This window comes from Cannabis sativa, chromosome 3 (assembly GCF_029168945.1).
Source record: "Cannabis sativa cultivar Pink pepper isolate KNU-18-1 chromosome 3, ASM2916894v1, whole genome shotgun sequence".
Lineage (NCBI taxonomy): Eukaryota > Viridiplantae > Streptophyta > Magnoliopsida > Rosales > Cannabaceae > Cannabis > Cannabis sativa.
This window is the reverse complement of record NC_083603.1, coordinates 37,444,009-37,452,898: the sequence shown is the minus strand read 5'-3', so window position 1 is coordinate 37,452,898 and position 8,890 is coordinate 37,444,009. Positions and strand designations below refer to the sequence as shown.

Genomic DNA, 8,890 nt, shown 5'->3' with positions numbered 1-8,890 from the left:
GTTTTTTTATTTGAAAAAAATATATATATATATATATATATATATATAAATATATCTAAAATATATATCTAAGTAAAAAACGAAATTCTATTTTCGTATTCATTCATAATATAAATATATATTGTTAAAAGTTTTTCGGTGTGAAAAACGTTTGTGACGCTGAAATGGGTCTCCTGATATATCAGCTAAAATAAGAAATACCCTTATATCTCATACTACTCTTTCGATACATAATGTAACAATTTTGAAAACAAAAAAATTCTCATATCGAATTCGAAATGCCATGCTATTATTACTTAATCATATTTCTTATATCGCGAAGGCATAGTCTTTTTTTCTCTCAAATCAAATAAAAAATAAAAACTCATTAGCGCCAAGCGTGAGGGAATGCTAGAGGTTTGGTAATTTCTCCTCCGACCAGAATAAAAGATCCCATTGAAGCGGCTAATCCCATGCATATTGTTTGTACGTCTGGTTGAACAAATTGCATAGTATCATAAATAGCCAATCCAGGAATTACCCACCCGCCGGGAGAGTTTATAAACAAATACAGATCCTTGGTATCATCCTCTATACTGAGATATACCATAAGACCAATAAGTTGATTTGAGATCTCGCTATCAACCTCTTGGCCTGAAAAAAGTAATCTTTCTCGATAAAGTCGGTTGATTGGGATAAAATTGTATCCCTTTGGAACCGTACATGCATCTTTTGATGCATACGGTTCAACCCAAATTGCGAAAAAAAAAAGAATCAATGTGTAGATTATAGTTTTTTTTTTCATAGCAGGCCCTGTCGAATTTGTAATGAAAGAGCTCTTTTTCTTTCATTTTGTAAAAAAGATGAGTTTTGGTCTGTTTCTGTTTATTTTTCTATTTCTTTTCTATAAATAGAAAAATAAACAAAAAAACTCACTAAACTTATAAACAAACTTATTGAACTACCTTCTCATTGATGTATTGTTTCATCGGAATCCAAATCACGATGTAATTTTCTTGTTCCTGAATGGTCTTCTTGAATTCTTTTACATTTATGCTCTACTCCGAGTAAAGATCTGCCCGATTTGGATTTGCCTATATAGGACAAATGGACAAATACTATGTCTTTTTGCTACGACGTCTTTTTTTTTTCAATTTATTTCATATCTCCTACCAAATATTCTATTTGAAATCACGTCTATTCATATTAGAAATTAGAAATCAAATATAATAGAAAATATGATATAAAAAATGATCATCTAAGTAGAAATCCTAGATATATTACCAATTGTTTTGTTTCTAAACGGAGCCTGGATACTTCATTTTATTGGTCGAACCAAGCCAACCATAAATTATTTGAATTGCTAATATTAATTTGTATACCCCCCTAAAAAATATATTTAACTGCACTTCATTGCATTTCACGCTCCAAATTTTTGATAATTCAATCAATCTTTCTTGGGCGAAAGGGAGGATATCTCGATCGGGGAAGAAAACGTGGAAATACCATATGACCCAATATATCTGACAAGTCGCACTATACGTCAACTCACGATGCATCTTCGTCTCCAGGACTTCGAAAAGGTACTTTTGGAACACCAATAGGCATTAAATGAAAAAAAAAATTAAGTACTATATCTCACTTTGATGTGAAAGCGTAAATAGGTTTATTGTCTTAATAATATTGTATCTTTTAGCATTTTTTATACATAGCATAGATTGAATAAGTTTAGTTCATATTATAAAAAAGGCAAATTCTTACAAATGGGTCCTTTGAATGATGAACAAATAAAGAGGCAGTTACTCAGATAAAATGCGATCAACGTCCGACCATTGCGTCTTGGTACTTATCGGGTGTAGAATAAATCTGCTTCTTGTTCCTACGAGCAAAATTGTTCCATTCTTACTAAACTAAAAAACATTCTTACTAAAAGAATAGAACAAATATGAATCCTTTCCCCGAGATAATCCACTAAAAAAGAAAGGTCCCTAGTATAGTTTTTTTAAAGTGCAATAAAGTTACATAGTGTCTATTTTTCATTAATATAAGGGGCATTTTTATGGGTTTGCCTTGGTATCGTGTTCATACGGTCGTATTGAATGATCCCGGCCGTTTGATTTCTGTCCATATAATGCATACAGCTCTGGTTGCTGGTTGGGCCGGTTCGATGGCTCTATACGAATTAGCAGTTTTTGATCCCTCTGACCCTGTTCTTGATCCAATGTGGAAACAAGGTATGTTCGTTATACCTTTCATGACTCGTTTAGGAATAACCAATTCGTGGGGTGGTTGGAGTATCACAAAGGGAACTATAACGAACCCGGGTATTTGGAGTTACGAAGGTGCAGCTGGTACACATATTGTGTTTTCTGGCTTGTGCTTTTTAGCAGCTATCTGGCATTGGGTGTATTGGGATCTAGAAATATTTTCTGATGAACGTACAGGAAAACCCTCCTTGGATTTGCCCAAGATCTTTGGAATTCATTTATTTCTCTCAGGGGTGGCTTGCTTTGGTTTTGGCGCATTTCATGTAACAGGATTGTATGGTCCTGGAATATGGGTATCTGATCCTTATGGACTAACGGGAAGGGTACAAGCTGTAAATCCAGCATGGGGCGTGGAAGGTTTTGATCCTTTTGTTCCGGGAGGAATAGCTTCTCATCATATTGCAGCGGGAACCCTAGGCATATTGGCGGGTCTATTCCATCTTAGTGTCCGTCCGCCCCAACGTCTATACAAAGGATTACGTATGGGAAATATTGAAACCGTCCTTTCCAGTAGTATCGCTGCGGTCTTTTTTGCAGCTTTTGTAGTTGCTGGACCTATGTGGTATGGTTCGGCAACTACCCCAATTGAATTATTTGGGCCCACTCGTTATCAATGGGATCAAGGATACTTTCAATAAGAAATATATCGACGAGTTAGTGCTGGGCTAGCCGAAAATCAAAGTTTAGCTGAAGCTTGGTCTAAAATTCCCAAAAAAATTAGCTTTTTATGATTACATCGGCAATAATCCCGCAAAAGGGGGATTATTCAGAGCGGGCTCAATGGACAATGGGGATGGGATAGCTATTGGTTGGTTAGGACACCCTATCTTTAAAGATAAATAAGGTCGTGAACTTTTTGTACGTCGTATGCCTACGTTTTTTGAAACATTTCCGGTTGTTTTGGTAGATGGAGACGGAATTGTATGAGCCGATGTTCCTTTTCGAAGGGCAGAATCAAAATATAGTGTTGAACAAGTAGGTGTAACTGTTGAGTTCTATGGCGGTGAACTCAATGGAATCAGTTATAGTGATCCTACTACTGTGAAAAAATACGCTATACGTGCGCAATTAGGTGAAATTTTTTAATTAGATCGTGCTACTTTGAAATCCGATGGTGTTTTTCGTAGCAGTCCGAGGGGTTGGTTTACTTTTGGACATGCTTCATTTGCTCTGCTCTTCTTCTTCGGGCACATTTGGCATGGTGCTAGAACTTTGTCCAGGGATGTTTTTGCTGGTATTGACCCAGATTTGGATGCTCAAGTAGAATTTGGAGCATTCCAAAAACTTGGAGATCCAACTATAAAAAGACAAGCAGTCTGATAGAATATTGTTTTGGTATTTTTTGTCTTTAGTTTTGGGATTTGATTTTGATTATAGAATACCAGGTCTTTTCTTTTACTCTTGTTTTCTTCTTATTCGGAAGACGATCTCAACTCAAATAACTAGGTATGGAAGCTATAATTGTAAACCACGATCGAATCTATGGAAGCATTGGTTTATACATTCCTTTTAGTCTCAACTCTAGGAATTATTTTTTCGCCATCTTTTTTCGAGAACCGCCTAAAGTTCCAACTAAAAAATGAAATGATTTTTCATTATCTCGATTGAAAGTAATGAGCCTCCCGATATTGGGAGGCTCATTACTTCAACTAGTCCACGTGTTCCTCGAATGGATCTCTTAGTTGTTGAGAGGGTTGCCCAAAAGCAGTATATAAGGCGTGCCCAGTAAAACTTACAAGTATACCAGATATAAATATGGCAACTAGGGTTGCTGTTTCCATTATTATTAAAAGACCACAATAGATCTATGCTAAGATCATTTATTTACAACGGAATGGTACACAAAGTCAACAGATCTCAATGAATAGAAAATAGGCTTTATGGCTACACAAACTGTTGAGGGTAGTTCTAGATCCGGTTCAAGACGAACAGGTGCAGGGAGTTTATTGAAACCATTGAATTCAGAATATGGTAAAGTAGCTCCTGGGTGGGGAACTACTCCTTTGATGGGTATCGCAATGGCTTTATTTGCGGTATTCCTATCTATTATTTTGGAGATTTATAATTCTTCTATTTTACTAGACGGAATTTCAATGAATTAGATTCACAAAAACTATTAACTCACTTTTCACTACAAAGTGAAGCTTTTAGTTCTCTGATTTTTATCCCATTCTATTTTGGTAGTTCGATCGTGCAATTTCTTTGTTTCTGTATTTCCGGAATATGAGTCTGTGACTTGTTAGAATTGATCCTATGAACAGTATAGAGAGCGGGTCTGTCATCTTGCTAGAGATGGTTTTACTTCGTCGAATATTGTCATTCTATGATAGTATCTGAAGCACGGACTATATGAAATATCTTACTAAAGTATTACAACTATGATTCATTCTTAACTTAATATTCAGACCTCGTGACCGGACTCCCTTTTTTGCTTATTTTGATCAAAGTACAAAGGTTTCTTTTGATTTTTAGTCATTATGTCTATTCATTGAATAAGTGGTGATCCAACGATTCTTACTCAAGGAATTTTTGGACTTAGTTTGAAAAGGTTTTATTGACTCATCGTGGTTTTAGTATGAATCTGAGATTTTAATTGATTCATAGGGTCTTAACAAGAGAATTCCTATCAATAATAAAGAAAACACTAATAAAGTCTCATTACACACAAATAAATAAATAAAATAGGGAAATAGAAGATTCAAGAGGCCTGATCAACATAGAGATAAATGAGCCGACTTGAGATTTTGGCATTATAACCATAATAAACAGTTTTTGTATTCTTTCTTTATCTTTTCTTTAAAAAAGAGTAAATAATACAATTAGGAAGTTTCGAAGGCATATCCGATAGAACTTGTATTTTGGTCTTTCTATTTGAGCCGTACGAGATGAAATTTTCATATACGGTTCTTAGAGGGGGATTTTTTTGGCTTACCTATCTCAATAAAATATATGATTGGTTCGAAGAACGTCTTGAGATTCAGGCAATTGCGGATGATATAACTAGTAAATATGTTCCCCCTCATGTCAACATATTTTATTGTCTAGGAGGAATTACGCTTACTTGTTTTTTAGTACAAGTAGCTACGGGGTTTGCTATGACTTTTTATTATCGCCCGACCGTTGCGGAGGCTTTTACTTCTGTTCAATATATAATGACTGAAGTTAACTTTGTTGGTTAATCCGATCAGTTCATCGATGGTCGGCAAGTATGATGGTACTAATGATGATCCTCCACGTATTTCGTGTGTATCTCACAGGTGGCTTTAAAAGACCTCGTGAATTGACTTGGGTTAGAGGTGTGGTTTTGGGTGTATTGACCGCATCTTTTGGTGTAACTGGTTATTCCTTACCTTGGGACCAAATAGGTTATTGGGCAGTAAAAATTGTAACAGGTGTACCGGACGCTATTCCTGTAATAGGATCGCCCTTGGTAGAGTTATTGCGCGGAAGTGCTAGTGTGGGACAATCCACTTTAACTCGTTTTTATAGTTTACACACTTTTGTATTACCTCTTCTTACTGTCGTATTTATGTTAATGCACTTCCTAATGATACGTAAGCAAGGTATTTCCGGTCCTTTATAAAGGGGCTATATTATACTATTTGTAATCAATTGGTTATCACATGGGGTAGGCCCAACAGTATTTCATTGCTATAAATATGGATTATTGAAAAAAACTTGGCAAAAATTCATGAAAATGCAAGGTACAGGCGCGTCCAACGAAATGGAGCCAATTTGTATAACGTTGGTAGGGGACCTAACGGTGAAAGAGGTGGTGATGTGAATCTAGTTGAAAGAACATGCACCTGCGGCGTGTTCACGTTATTGAAACTCCCTTGCCTTCATGCATGTGCCGCGACATTGAAAACGAACACAAGTGTGTACACGCTTTGCTCACCTTATTATTCAAAAGAAACGTGGAAGAAGATTTACGATGATACCATCAATCTTGCTGGTGACGAGGATGATTGGGTTCTCCCAGAACACATCAAGAATATGAAAGTTGGGGTACCTGTGGAAAAGAAGCCTGTAGGTCTTCCAAGAAAAAGCAACGCTGGAAGAAGACGGGAGAACTGTTTCCCGTCTGGTGATAAAAAATGGTTCTATACCTCGAAACTGCAGCCGCTGTGGCAGTTTAGGCCACAACAGAGCAACATGCAAAGCCCGCATTTGAGGCGTAGTGTACTTATTCGTTGTAATAACATGTTTTCTATTTCAAGTTCGAAACTGCTTTAAAATAATGTCGAGGTTGAATATTTTTTTAATATTTTAATTATTTTTAGGTTTAATAGTTATTTTTGTTGAATAATATTGATATTTTTTATTTGAAACCACGAATAATTATCAAAATTTGAACGAAGAGAAAGTCTATATATACATAACTGTAATGTTAATTACACAAAATATACAATGTCCCAATAATTACACATATAATCAGCCGACATTTTGGTAAAATAAATCAACACACCACCGTTCACGAAACATATTCATCCAGCCTGGCGTCACATCGGTCAATCCATGTTGCATCATGAGATGCTCCACATACTCAATGCAATAGACGCCACAATCACCACTAAATGCAAAATAAAATGTAAAGTTAGTCTAACGTAAAACATATTTTAATACTATAGTACTTTTTTTATCGCTATGTACCTGGTTGTTGCCTTCGGAACTAAGTCGTGAGTGGCTCGAGTCGAATGCATTTTTGGAAGCACCGTGATCTCCCTGTTAGTTAACGCCATGATCTGGTTGTTACGTGGAAAATCCCCGATTGCAAGGATTAGCGAGGGCAGCAGTTCTTCCCAAGTCTTCAGGACGGGTTCCATGGCGGTCCAATGACAGACGCTGGAATCACAGTCATAGACATTAATTTTCTACAGCTCTATGTCAACTTCAACTGTGACCCAGTGCCTTGCCTTGAGAAGATGCAGAATGAAGTAAATATACTCGTTACCCATCCATCTCGAAAAGAACTTGTTCTGTAATTATGGAGAACAACGAAACAATTAACAAACCATAATAATCCTCCCAAACAATTAACAACCGAAGTTATAATCATAGTTCAACATTTAAAATCTTACTAAAACAATACCTTATGAACCCCTTTGCAGTACTCCAGGATATAATCCTCCCACACAAAGTTTCTCCTCAGACCCCTGTGGTTCGTCCATGCACTGTTGATCATGGTGGTCACGAATGTGGAGAGAATGATACCCTTCTGAGGAAATGTTAGTGGATAGTCGGTGCGTCGCCTCCTCAGCATATGCATTGCTGCATATAAAGGGAAATGTCAGTTAGACAAAAAAATATATTAATTGCACATAAAGTTGTAAAGTGAAGTAATATTATCAAATACTTTACTTACGTCATCTGTAAGCCATTCCTTTGGTGTCAGCAGCTTCCAAAAGAATGATGGACCATAATCACCACTTCTCAAATCTCGAAGTCGGTGGTTTGGAATGAGTCCGACACACCACTTGCAGAAAGTAACTAACAATTGCTCATCCGGTGGTGCCAAGGGATCAAACGTCGAAGATGGCCTATGTCTCTTCTTCGTCTCCGTGTAGTCACGGAACCATACAGGAGGATTTCTCTCCCTCTTCCGACTCTTAACCACTGCAGGTTGTGCCTCTATCGACAGAATCTCACCCTGGGACTCGGTGTCATGTACATGGATAACACATGTATCGATGGGAGTTGCTGGAGCTCCCTCATAAGAATCGTACCCGTCAGGGAAGACCTCCTCCTCTTCTACTGGGGGTGATGCAGCTGGTGGTGGGGTAGATAGATCTGCTTGGGCCTCCGGTGCTGAAGCTGTCGTTGGCGGACGATTCAACATGGCCAATATGTTTCTGAGCTGCTCCATAATTACGTTCTGACCACCCTTCAGCTCTACATGGCTGGTCTCGTATGCCTTCTTCAGCTCGGCATGAGCAGCGTACAGACCCTGAGTGTCAGCCTTGATCCTATCCAACCTCGCCACTAAATCAGTGTACTCGGCACCACGAACGCCTGATGAAGATGGTGCACTGGGCTGAGGGTCTGAACCAGTGGCCTGAAAAAATATATACCAAAAACATATGGTAAGCATACGATAATTCCACAATGTAACAAATATCACAGAACAAAAACAATAAAAAATCAAGTCATAAAAAAAAAGTTCCAAAAATTGGTACTTGAGTGTCTGTTTCCTGAGTGTCTGGTACCTGAGTCTCTGGTACCTGACTACCTGCCTCAGCCTCTGTGTCATCCACACCATCATCAACCAAGTTCTCCACACCATCGTAAGATATGGTCCTCACAAATGCCTCCTCCTCTGTCCGTGGAAGTAGCCCATTCACCACTTCAAGATTCTGTTTATGGTTCAAAAAATGTCAGAATAAAACCATTTAGCATTTATTACAAGCATTTATGTTAAATAATTATTCTGAACATAAGTGAAATTCATACCCGTCTAGAAAATAATGCACTGACGTCTTTCTTCCCAATATCGCCCTTGCTCGTCCAGCTAAGCATTCTAGGAAACTGAATCCCGTGATTCGTGCCATACCTCTTCCCAACCTCCAAAATGGCCTCATACGCCCAATATTGTACTGCAGATGCGAAGCCATAAGCTGTGTATTTGCACTCATGCTGAACATCCG

General features: G+C 37.7%; 1 pseudogene; it reads left to right on the top strand.

The window, feature by feature from the left end:
- Positions 1-1,608: 1,608 nt before the first annotated feature.
- On the top strand, positions 1,609-3,845 carry LOC133035719 (photosystem II CP47 reaction center protein-like; annotated as a pseudogene).
- Positions 3,846-8,890: the final 5,045 nt, after the last annotated feature.